The sequence below is a fragment of the Nicotiana tabacum genome, chromosome 6, assembly GCF_000715075.1.
Source record: "Nicotiana tabacum cultivar K326 chromosome 6, ASM71507v2, whole genome shotgun sequence".
Taxonomy (NCBI): Eukaryota; Viridiplantae; Streptophyta; class Magnoliopsida; order Solanales; family Solanaceae; genus Nicotiana; species Nicotiana tabacum.
The window spans coordinates 169417476-169431244 of NC_134085.1; positions in this window are offsets into that span (position 1 = coordinate 169417476).

The window sequence follows — 13769 nt, forward strand, 5'->3', positions numbered from 1 at the left end:
GTGACGTGGGATCACCCCCGGGTTTAAGAATAGTAAGGTTATTCAACGATTTGTTGGCTTTTGGAACAACTCTGGGCACGTTCGAGGACGAACATATGTTTAAGTGGGGGAGGATGTAACGACCCGACCGGTCATTTTGAGCTTTTGCACTTTGCTCGCCAGTTCTCGGGCATGAATTGCCCTGTTTGATATATTATGACTCATGTAAATCGTTGGTTTTGGTTTTCAGGGTAATCAGAATGAAATTGGAAGAACTGCTCTCAATTTGAAGCGCTCAATTTGAAAGGTTTGACCAAGATTTGACTTGATGGTATATGATCTCGAATAATAATTTTTATGCTTTTGGTTAGCTCCGTTAGGTGATTTGGGATTTAGGAGCGTGATCGGAATGCATTTTGGAAGTCCGTGGAAGGTTTAGGCTTGAATTGATGAAATTGAGATTTCAGCGTTTTCCGGTTGATAGGTGATATTTTGATATAGAGTTCGGAATGGAATTCCGGAAGTTGCAATAGTTCCATTTTGTCATTTGGGATGTGTGTGCAAAATTTCAGGTCATTCCGACGTGGTTTGGTTGGGTTTTTGATCAAAAGCAAAATTCGGAAGATTTTGGGATCTTAGGCTTGAATCTGATGTATTTTGGTTGATCCAATGTTGTTGGAAGTGTTTTGAAGATTGGTATAAGTTCGAATAAGGTTATGGGATATGGTTGTGCTTTTGGTTGAGGTCCCGGGAGCCTGGGGATGGTTTTGGATAGTTATTGGGAGGTTGGACTTGGAGTTTTGTAGCAGAAAATTTGCTGCTTCTGTTGTTTTCGCACCTGCGGATTGGTGACCGCAGGTGCGATGCCACTAGTGCATAAAGGATATTGCAAAAGTGGTGCTGGCTGCCGAAACGGAGACCTTGACCGCATCCACGAGGTCGCAGGTGCGATAGTCGGGTCACAGATGCGGAATCTGATGGAGTAAGTGAAATCTGCAGAAGTGGGTGTTTTTCCGCAGAAGCGGAAGTGCAGGTGCGCTTATGGGATCGCAGGTGCGAAAGTGCTGGGCAGAATGTATAAAGATGCCCCTTCGCGATTTTCAGTCATTTGTTCACCATTTTTGTGTGATTTTTGGAGCTCCATACTGTGATTTCAAGAGGGGATCAAGTGTCTCAAAGAGGTAAGCTTCTTGGGATTTATACCTGTGTTTATGGTGATTATTCCATTGTTTAATCATGAAAATTAGTGAAACATTTGAGGAAGAGTAGGGGAAATTAGGGCTTGAAATTGGAGAGTGGATTTTGAGAATTTGAATGACCATATCAGGTCAGATTTTGGTAAATTTGATATGTATGAACTCGTGAGATGATGAGGATTCCATTGATGTTAATTTTATCAGATTCCGAGACGTGGGTTCGGGGGCCGGGTTTGAGCAATTTCGGGATTTTGATGTTAGATTGGATATTTTCGAGTGGGCTTCGTTCCCTTAGCATATTTTAATGATTATGTACTGATTGTGGCTAGATTTGGAGCATCCGGAGGTCGATTCGTGCGGGCAAGGCATCGCAGACTAGAGTTTGGACCGGATCGAGGTGAGTAATGATTGCAAATAATGTTCTGAGGGTTTGAAACCCTGGATTGTACATCGTAGTGCTATATTGAGGTGAGGCACACGCTTGATGATGAGCGTGGGGTCGTGCACTATTGGGGACTGTGACTTGGTCCATCCTGATTGATGATTTTATCGCATATTTGACTGAAATCTATTTGCTATCATCATTATTTAGGCTGAATGCCATATTTGGGCTTTGTGCCAACTATTTGAACCCTTCGGGGATTTTTGTTGATATTTTCTCATTGTTTTGACTTTATACTTGAACTTAGTCATGTTATTTTCCACTGTTTTCAAAACTCAGAAATGTTTACTTTGCTTTAACACTTGAAATGATATTTCAAATAATATTTTTGGGCTGAGCATCATGTTTTACTGTTGCCCGAGTGGCTTATGTGATTTTTGAATGAGTAAGGCCGAGGGCCTGTATTGTGAGGATACTTTTGGGTCGGGCTGTATGTCGCAGTAGTGATATCCTGATTATGATAATGAGACCGAGGGCCTGAGATTGTGCGCCACGAGGTGGCTTGATATTGATATGAGGCCGAGATCCTGTTTATGATGCCACGAGATGGCTTGATATTGTGCTTGGGCCGTAAGGGGCCCCTCTAGGAGTCTGCACACCCCCAGTGAGCGCGGGTACCCATTGTGATGTGAGATATAGCCCGAGGGGCTGGTATTGTTCTATGTGATTGCCCGAGGGGCTGGTATTGTTTTGAGATATTGCCCGAGGGGCGAACCATATGTGCTTATCTTTCTTATTTTTCCTATCATTTACCTGTTTAATTATGTATTTTTGCCCGAGGGGCGAATTTTCTGTGCTTATCTGCACTAATTGTTTTGCATTCATTTGTGTGACTGTTGAAAAAGTCATTTTTAAAGAAGTTTAAATTGAGCTAAGATGTTTTAAGAGATTTCACAGCTTCATTGCTTTCTTACTGGTTTTGTACTATTTTTATACAACATGTTGATGCACTTTTCGTGATTTCTTACCACTCAGACTTTAGTTATGATTATTACTCACTGAGTTGGAGTACTCACTTTACTCCCTGCACCTTGTATGCAGATTTAGGTATTTCTACACCCGGTAGCGGGTTTTGGCTGAGGCAGAGTCATTGGAGTTTTAGCGAGGTAGCTGCCCGACATTTGCAGCACAGCTTTACTCCCTCTTGATGTCATTAGACTATTTTGAGTCTATTTCCAGAATTCCGTCATATTTTAGACCTTAGTAGATGCTCGTGACTTGTGACACCCCGATGTCGGGTTGTATTCATTTCCGCACACGTTTTATTTTACTAAATCTATACTTGTCGGGGATTTATCCTTATAAATGACTTAAATTGACTTATTTAAATTGTTAAAACTAAATTTGGAAATTGTGTCGGCTGGCCTTGTCTTCACGAGAGGTGCCATCACGACTGAGTCCGGTTTGGGAGTCGTGACAGCTACGACTTATGTGTATAATACTTTTCCGTCTTGTCGTATAGTAATTGTGGTTCAATAAAACTTAATCTAACCATTAATTTCGACTAGGTCTTGAATAGTTTATACAAGTAGTAGGTTTAAATTGAAAGGTACTTACTATATGCATGAATCTCATAAATAACATCAATCACTAACTAAGTGGGAGATTGTTAGATTAGTTAGTGTTTGATGGGAGTATTTTAGAAGAGGTTGTTTTGTCCCTCATCGGAAAAAGAAAGAAAGGAAGAGGTGTTTAAAAGCACTTCTTTGTCTTATATATTTTGAATATTTTGAGGGTGTTTTGGAGGAAAATTGGAATTTGACTATATTATTAATAGTCAAGATTGGGCAGTTGGGCACTTGGGGCAATTGGGCTTTGGGCCAATTAAGTAGCCCGAATTAATATTTTAGTCACCCATTATTTGATTAATTAAAAATATTTTAGCCTTTTAATTTCAGAAAATGTTTTAATATTTTTTTAATTTCAAAAGAAGGTGACTATGTTTTAAAAGGTGTTTGTTATGAAGAGATGAGTCTGTTAATTCTAACAGACTTCTAGAGGTATTATAAATACCTATTTCATCTCCAAAATGATATCATCTGAAACTTTCATCTCTTTCTCTTTTACTTATTTTCTACAACTCACAACTATTTTGTTCTTGTGAGAAATTCGAGTTAATTGTTGAAACTCGGATTTCAAAGGCTTTGTAGAATCCTGGAGGAATTCTGCCATAATCCCTGCAGCAACATAATTGGGAGGCTTACATTGACTACACTATCAAGGCCTAATTATTTCGTCCCATATTCTGTTATTTTTCTAACAATCTTAAGGAATTTAATCAACACTACAATGGAGGCTTATGGTAGTGATTCTCGTTTCAACAAGATGTTCGAGGTGTTCAAACTGGATCGATTTGATGGCTCAAATTTCACCTGCTGGAAAGACAAATAACTATTTTTTCTCACGGAGTTGGGAATAGCATATTTGCTGAGTTCTGATCTTATTGCAATGCCAGAACCCACTGCTGAAGATTCTGACGAAATTAAGGCGGCACGCAAAAAACATGAAGATGATGAGGTGCTTTAGAGGTTTTATTTTGAACTCACTTTCTGATCGTTTATATAATTTGTTCTGTCCTTACAAATCACCACAAGAAATTTGGAAAGCCTTGGAATAGAAATATACTGCTGTAAAACAAAGAACAGAAAGATTCATTGGAATGAATTTTTTTGAATTTCAAATGATAGATGGAAAATCTGTCATGAAACAGGTTGATGAGTTGCTTGTTTTGATATCTAGAATCATAGATTTTAAAGTCGATGTTTCTGAATCTCTTCAAGTGGCTGCTATACTTGCAAAATTACTAGCCACTTGGAATGACTATAGGAAGAAATTATTACATTCTTCCGAAGACTTTAATGTGGACCAGTTGACAAAGCATATTCGGATTGAAGAAGAGTCTCGAAAACGTGAAAATAAATATGCTGCGGAAACTAGTTCAAAGGTGAATTATGTTGAGTTTAGTAAGGAAAACAATTCAGGAAAATCTGGAAACAAGAGAAAGTTTGAGGCTGCTCCAAAGGAAAATTCTTCTAACATTAAGAAAGGACTGTGTTATACTTGCAGAAAAATGGGTCATTTTAAGAGAGATTGCAGGTTTCGTAAGAGACAGAAAAATGAAGAAAATGCTGGACAGAAGAGGGTAAATAAAGTTGGAAAACAACAAGCTTCTTCTTTGGATATTGTTGCTATAATTTCTGCCTTTACCAACTTAAATCTGAGTATAGTAACTGAATGCAACATGGCAGCAACTATGAAATTTGCAGATTGGTGGTATGATTCCGGTGCTACATTTCATGTATAAAATGACAAGACTTTTTTCAAACATTATGAAGTTGCAACAAGTGATTAAAAGGTTTTAATGGGAAATCATGACACTGCCAAGGTCTTTGAAAAAGGAACAGTTGAACTACAATTCACTTCGGGAAAGAAGTTGATTTTAATTAATGCTCATCATGTATCTGATGTTAGGAAGAATTTAATTTCTGCAAGTTTATTAAGTAAAAAAGGCCTCAAAACTGTTATAGAGGCAGAAAAGATTATTTTCTCTAAGAATGGTGTATTTGTAGGACAAGGCTACTCTTGTGAGGGACATGTTCAAGTTAAGTATTAATAATGTTGAAGTTTCTGCTTATATGATTGAGTCATCTATTAATTTATGGCATGCTAGACTTTCACATGTTAATTTTTGATATGTTAAGTTTATGTCTAAAAATAAATTAATTCATGCTGTTGAGAATAATGATAAAAAATGTGAAATATGCATACAAGCTAAGATGACTAAGAAATCTTTTCCAAAGAATGAAAGAACAAGTAATCTACTTGAACTTATGCATTCCGATATATTTGAATTGAATGGTCATTTAACTAGAGGTGGAAATAGATACTTTATTACTTTTAAAGACGATCATTCTAGATATACACATGTTTACTTAATGAAAACAAAAGATCAAGCATTTTATATGTTTAAGAGTTACAAAGCATTAGTTGAAAATCAATTGGAAAAGAAGATTAAAATCCTACGTAGTGATCGAGGAGGCGAATATTTTTCCAATGAATTTTCTGTATTTTGTGAAAACAATGGTTTGATTCACCAAGTTAATGCACCGTATACCCCACAACAAAAAGGTCTTGCTGAAAGAAAAAATAGAACGTTGGTAGATATGGTTAATGCCATGCTTTTACATGCAAAGTTACCAACAAATTTGTGGGGGGAAGCTTTGTTAACGGCTTGTTTTGTGCATAATAGAGTACCTTCAAAAAAATTTAAGGTTTCACCATATGAATTATGGAAAGGAGGAAAGCCTAACTTAAATTTCTTAAGGGTATGGGAATGTATAGCCTATTATAGAATTCCAGATCCTAAAAGGACTAAGTTAGTACCTAGAGGAATTAAAAGCATATTTGTAGGATATGCTGAGAACTCAAAGGCATATAGATTATTGGACATTGAGTCTAAGTATATTGTGGAATATAAAGATGTTGAGTTCTTGGAAACAAAGTTTATTGGTGATTCTAATAATTCACACGAGGATACAGAAATTACTAAACAAGATGGTAATGCAACAAGCATTGGTGATAATGCGATAACTCAAGAAAATTGTGCAGAACCTAGTTCGTCTTCTAACAATAAAAGAAAGGCAATTGAATCTCCTATAGAACCAAGAAAAAGTCAAAGAGTTAGAAAAGAAAAAATGTAGGTTCTGATTTTATTTCTTCTCAAGCACTAGTCTTTTTAGTAGAAGGAAGTAGAGATGAAGTATTAAATAAAATACCCATTATTTTAAATTTAGAAGAGGATCATAAAACCTATAGTGAGGCTATGGCTTCGCGTGATTCTTCTTTCTGGAAAGAAGCTATAAATGATGAAATGGATTCTCTTTTATCAAATGGTACATGGGTATTGGCAGATTCACCTTCTAATACTAAACCTATTGGGTGTAAATGGGTTTTTAGAAGAAAATACAATACTGATGGTTCTCTACAAATAATTAAAGCTAGACTAGTAGCCAAGGGATTTAGACAATAGGTAGGAGTAGATTATTTTGACACATATGCTCCTGTGGCCAGGATTACCTCAATAAGAGTATTATTTGCTTTGGTATCAATATATAATCTAAATGTCCATCCAATGGATATTAAGACGACATTCTTAAATGGTGATCTTGATGAAAAAGTTTATATGAAGCAACCCGAAGGGTTTGTGCTTCCTGGAAATGAGAAGAAAGTTTGTAAATTAGTTAAGTCCTTGTATGGATTAAAACAAGATCCAAAACAATGGCATGAAAAATTTTATAGTGTTATATTATCAAATGGTTTTAAACATAATGGGGAAGATAAATGTATTTATTCCAAATTCACAAAGTACTATGGAGTGATAGTATGTCTTTATGTTCATTATATGCTAATCATAGGAACTAACATGCAAGACATAAATGAAACTAAGAAGTATTTAACTTCTCAATTTAAAATGAAAGATTTGGGAGAAGTTGATACTATTTTAGGTGTTAAAGTTAAAAGACATAGTGGGTGTTTTGCCTTATGTCAGTCTCACTATATTGACAAGGTTCTTTCCAAATTTAATCATTTGGGTATTAAAGAATTTAATACTCCATTTGATGCTTCTAGAAAGATGGTTGAGAACCCCGAAAGATCTGTTAGTCAATTAGACTATACTAGTGCAATTGGTAGTTTAATGTATGCTATGCACTGTACTAGGCCAAACATTTCTTTTGCGGTTTGTAAATTGTCAAGATATACTCACAATCCAAGTAGTAATCACTAGAAAGGTATAGTGAGGGTACTTGGTTATCTGAAAAGGACAAAAACTTTTGCCTTGTATTATAACAGATTTCCTTCAGTGTTAGAAGGATATTGTGATGCTAGTTGGATAACTAGTGTTGGTGATAACAAGTCAACGTCTGGGTGGATATTCACTTTAGGTGGAGGAGAAATTTCATGGGCTTCTAAGAAACAGACATGTATTACTCATTTCACAATGGAATCTGAGTTTATTGCTTTAGCAGCTGCAGGAAGGGAGGCAGAATGGCTGAGAAATCTATTGTTAGATATAAAGCTGTGGCCACAACCAATGCCAGCTATTCTCTTGCATTGTGATAGTGAAGCAACTATGTCTAAGGCATTTAGCAAAATATACAATGGAAAATCTAGACATATTGCTTTAAGACATGAGTACATAAGACAAGTAATTTCAGATGGAATTATTACTGTTGTGTATATCAAGTCTAAAGACAACCTTGCTGACCCATTCACTAAAGGACTCGTGAATGATATGACAATAAATACAACAAGTGCTATGGGTCTAAGGTAATTTAAATTTGTCACTAGTAACGGGAACCTTACTTTTCTTATTGTTTAATAATATTGAAGGTTTAAAAGGTAATAATAAGTTATAGTTGTGACAGATAGTAGGTACTGGAAATTAGTACCTAGAAAAGGAGAATGAGTATAAAAATACTCTTAATGAAGAAGCAGAGTTCGGTTTAGGAACTAATGAAGTCCTTGTTAAGAACTTGGTTAAATCTTCACCTATGTAAACACAAGAAGTGGTGCCACTTCAATCAAAGTTTGGAACACAAAACTTGATAAGTATTTATGAATTCAGGAAGTAGCACAAGGACATAATCGAGTGCTAAAACTCATGATAAATAAGTTGTCGAGTTGCTACGATTTATGTGTATAATGCTTTTCCGTCTTGTCGTATATGAATTGTGGTTTAATAGAACTTAATCTAACCATTAATTTTGACAAGGTCTTGAATAGTTTATACAAGTAGTAGGTTTAAATCGAAATGTACCTATTATATGCATGAATCTCATAAATAACATCAATCACTAACTAAGAGGGGGATTGTTAGATTAGTTAGTGTTTGATGGGAGTATTTGAGAATAGGTTGTTTTGTCCCTCATTGGAAATAGAAATAAAGGAAGAGGTGTTTAAAAGCATTTCTTTGTCTTATATAGTTTGAATATTTTGAGGGTGTTTTGGAGGGAGATTGTGTAACGATCCGTCTGGTTGTTTCATGAGTTACCGCTCTATTTCCCCTATTTCTACTTCTTATTGCCTTATTCAGCTATATTTTGTGTTACCGGGTTGGTTGGTTCGGGTTCAGAGAGGTTTTGGTAAGGTTTGAGACACTTAGTCTCTTTTGAGTAAGCTTAAGTTGGAAAAGTCAGCCGGATGTTGACTTATATGTTAAAGGGCTAGAATGTGAGTTCCGATGGTTAGGATAGCTTCGGGAGGTTATTTGGGACTTAGGAGTGTGATAGGAATGTATTTTGGAGGTCCAGAGTGGATTTAGGCTTGAATTGGCTAAATTGGAATTTTGGCGTTTTTCGGTTGATAGGTGAGATTTTGATATAGAGGTCGGAATGGAATTCTGGAATTTGCAGTAGGTCCGTTATATTATTTGGGATGTGTTTGCAAAATTGTAGGTCATTCGGACGCGGTTTTGTTAGACTTTTTGATCGAAAGCAGAAGTTGGAAGATTTTGGAATTCTTAGGCTTGAATCCGATGCGAATTTGGTGTTTCGATGTTGTTTTGAGCGTTCCGAAGGTTGGAACAAGTTTGAATGATGTTATGGAATATGTTAGCATGTTTGTTTGATCTCCCGGGGGCCTCGGGTGAGTTTTGGGTAGTCAAACAGACTATTTCATGTTGTGGGAAGTTGCAGAAAAATCTGCTGAAGTGTTGCAGACAACAGTGTTTCGCGTTTGCGAGTGGACCCTCGCATTCGTGAAGGGTTAGCAGGTGAGGCTGAAGATTTAGCCTTTGCATTCGCGAGATAGGATCCGTGTTCACGAAGGGCTGGGGTCGTTGAGTTACACGTTTGCAAGAAGGGAGACACGTTCGCGAAGGGTTGGAGTCAGGAGCATCGCGTTCGCGAGAGAGCAGACGCATTTGCGAAGAAGGAAAATGTGGTCAATGTCAGGTTGTGCTTCGCGAACGCGAGGCTTTGACCACGTTCACGAAGAAGGTTTTGAATGCCTGAGCAGAATGTTTAAATAGCCATTGTCCGCGATTTTGGGGCTAACTTTCACTATTTTGGGCGATTTTGAAGCTTTTTGAAGAAGATTGAAGAGGGATTCAATGGGGAACACTTGGAGGTAAGATTTATGGACTTAATACTCAATTCTAATGTGAATTCTACCTAATTAATCATGGAATTTAAGCCTAATATTGAAGAACTAGGGCTTGTAATTAAAGACATAAAATTAGGGATTTGAGGGATCATTTGAGGTTGGATTTTGGTGAATTTTGATATGAATGAACTCGAAGAGTGATAAGGAGTCTATTGATGTAATTTTGTCACGTCCCAAACCAGGGAGCGAGACCGGTACCTGGTACCTTACTCGACCGAGTACCAACGTAATGTATCTTTCTTATTACATCATTATATACAAGTGACATACGGGCCTAGTAGGCCAACATAATCATTTATAAACTCAAATATAGGCCGACAAGGCCGTACAATCTTTCACATATACGACATATGTCTACAAGCCTCTAAGAGTACATAAATGTCATAAAGGTCAGGATAGAGTCCCGCCATACCAAACAATACACGTCTAAATCATACTAACCAAACAAGCAACTCCGAAGCAAATGGAGCGCACCAACATATTCCGCTAAGCTGATAGCCTACTTGGACGACTCTCGACCTATCTATCGGGACATGCGGGTATGAAACGCAGCGTCCCCATGCAAAAGGGACGTCAGTACGAAAAATGTACCGAGTATGTAAGGCACATAAATAAGTACATAACAGACATGGAAGAAATATAAAGTACTTGACTCAACCTGTATGTCTGAATAACTCTGTAAATCATGAAATACTTTTAGCATCATGCATATGCGTATGAATGTCATGTCGTGCATAGGTACATGTTTCATAACATCATCAGCCTCTGAGGGCATCCCATCATATCATATCGGCCACTGTGGGCAAAATCATCATCGTATACCAGTTGATTAGGTGGTGGTGCGTATATAATGCCTTAACCTTTCCCATATCCCATATACATACATATATACGCGTATATAACGCCGTTTGAGTACATACATATATACATGTATATAACGTCATTTGAATCATATTTTAGCCACTGTGGGCAATATTATCATCATATACCAGCTGATCAAGTGGTGGTGCGTATATAATGCCGTAACCTTTTCCCATATACCATACACATATATTTACATATATACGCGTATATAACGCTATCTGGTCATGGGTCAATGCACATGTATAAATGGGTGAAATGCATGAAAAATACGTAATAATCCCAATATTTCTTCCGGATAAACTTTTTCAACTGTGTATTATTCTGAGACCCATGAACAGAAGATAATATATTATGACACATGGAAATTCAAGAACATAGATATCTCTAATACTTCTATGAATAGAGTCATTTATGGAATTTGTGCATTTGCACATTTCGTTCGTATCGTGTGGATCATGCCAAAATAATAGAAGGGATAACCTTAATATACCCGGACCGATTCTCTTGACAATTCCTCTAACTCTCTTTTATTTGGAATAGAAAGCATTTAGTTGGTTGTAGCACAGAGAACTTCATCATAAAACTTAGACAAGTGAATAGGTAGGTTCCGACCATAAAAATAAGTTGGAACTTAGATGGATCATTTCGGAACAAGCAGGCGACCTCCAGGAAGATGAGAACCTCGCCAAAGGGTGATTGAAAAGCTTTACCTTTTAGTGAGAACCAATAATGAAAAAGAATTCTTCTTTGTAAAGGACGTAATAAGAACCAATAATGAAAATGGACGTAACAACACATGAAATATTCAATGTAAAGGCTTTCAATATGAGTATAATATGACAACTTTTTGTTTTTGTCCTTTGGTTTATTTGTAATCCTTTTTACGTGTAATCAAGACAAGCCATGTCTTAAGACTCATCAAATATTGATGCCACTTTGGCTTGGCTTAATGCCATGTGGAAGCTCATAAAGGATCCTTATCCACTTATTAGATAATTAAGTAATGTCCTATTACCCGGTAATTAATCAATTACCCGTATAATTTAAAATTTATCTCAATTTAATTAAATACTACTCTCTTTTAACATACGTTGTATACCTTACTATTATGGCCATGTAGTACTTTGTATGACACTAGTCCATAAATATCGGGTATTTTAGCTCGGACCATATTTTATCCCAAAATGCCAAACTTTGACAAAAATTCATTTTCTTAGACTTGCTCCTCCTTTCACCTTCATGAATTTACTAATCACTTGTGAAATAGCATAATCCTTATAATCCCTAAATAATCTTTTTCTTGGACTAATGTCAATTACCTTACGACAAATTCAATGTAAAATACTGCAGGGTGCAACATCGTCGTAACTTAATACTGCGAAGTCTGACATTACCGTAATGTAATACTGCAGGGTAGAACACTGTCGTAACTTAATACTGCTGGACGTAACATCATCGTAACATCATCGTAAAATATTAATGTAGAGGGTGACATCATCGTAACATATTACTACAGAGCATAACATTGTTGTAATATAATATTGCGGGACGTAATATTAACGTAACATTACGGGGCGTAACATCATTCCCCCCTTTAGAACATTCGTCCTCGAATGTTGACTGATGCTCTTATCATTTTCGTAACTTATAGCTTTTGTAAATACCTTAATACTTTTCTTGCCATTTAAGCAGTTGCTCTGTGAATAAATTCAAAGTCTAGGATATTCCCCCCTTTGGTCTTTTTGCTTATATCATGACCTGTGGTCGAAATCTTCCTAATCTTGCAACTGTTGTTACCTCCTGTCATGCAGCCTGTATGACCCTGTCTTTGTAAGTGCACTTATACGATTCATCTTTTCTTTTTCCCTTTATCCTTTAGTCAATCTCTAGGCCTTATTTTGTATATACAAGGCTTAATAGGATGCCTCTCTAGGCCTCTATAGGTATACTGAAGTCCTTTGCTCGATACTTTGTAGAACTTGCGAATATGGCCATATCTTATTTCATAGATCTGGTTACCCATTCACAGGACTTTACTGCATTTACATGAGTTATACTATACCATAATTTTCTTGCTTCAACCTACCTTTACTGAGGTATGTTTACCAAGTTCCCAGTTACTTTTGTTGCCTACCCTTTATGTATAAATCTCAGTCCTTTAATGCCCCTTCATTACCGTTCGTCTTAATAATCATGGCCTAATCTCATGTCATACTTTGTAACTTATATCTGACCATTATTGATTTGTCTCAATGTTGATCTATAATCCTTTACTTGAAGACTCTAAACTTCTTACATAATACATTACCGCTGGGGCTTACGTTCCATCGAGGAATATTTGAAGTGATTTTCCTGATCCACTTAGGGGTGATACTATACTTTAATGACCGTATTTTATAACATCCCAATGTGATTCACTTATGTGGGTATTTTAATCTCATACAATCCATGAAATTCTCTTCAAATCATTACTCACTCGAAGGCCTAAATGTCATCCTTTACCCCTCACAATTACACCGTCATTGTACTATCAAGGCAGCATTCCATCTTTTCTAAATGTTACTAGTCTTAGACTCCTTTTGAGTTCATTCAGGCTATACTGAACTTTTTATAACTTTAGAGAAAGCATCAGCTCTTCTTGTTTTTATGGTCTTAATCCCGAGGACTTATCCAATGTCGTCACCTTCTCACTCGCCTTTTCTTATCCTTACTCATATTTTCCTAAAACCTTGTTGCTCTACCATACTTTATCTTGTAACCTACACGTATTCATTTATACTACTTGCAACCTTTCTTCAACTTTCTTGCACCATAGACTTCCTTATGTTATTCTGGAATATCAAGCGAGACGTTATATCGTTTTTAACTCTTCTATACTCTTTTAACTGCACCTATCAATACGTAAAAACCATAGGCTGGAAGATATGTCACTAACGATGCCGCTATCATTCCTGGATATTGAATCCCCATTCTTATTACCTTCTATCCGAAATATGGATTATTCACGATCTTCTTCCTTTGAGTATCTCGTACGTTGTTCATCTTTACCTTACTTACCTTAAAATTTCACATCATATCTTCTATCTCTTTCGTGACCTTCCCTCCACATAGGTATAATTCACGTC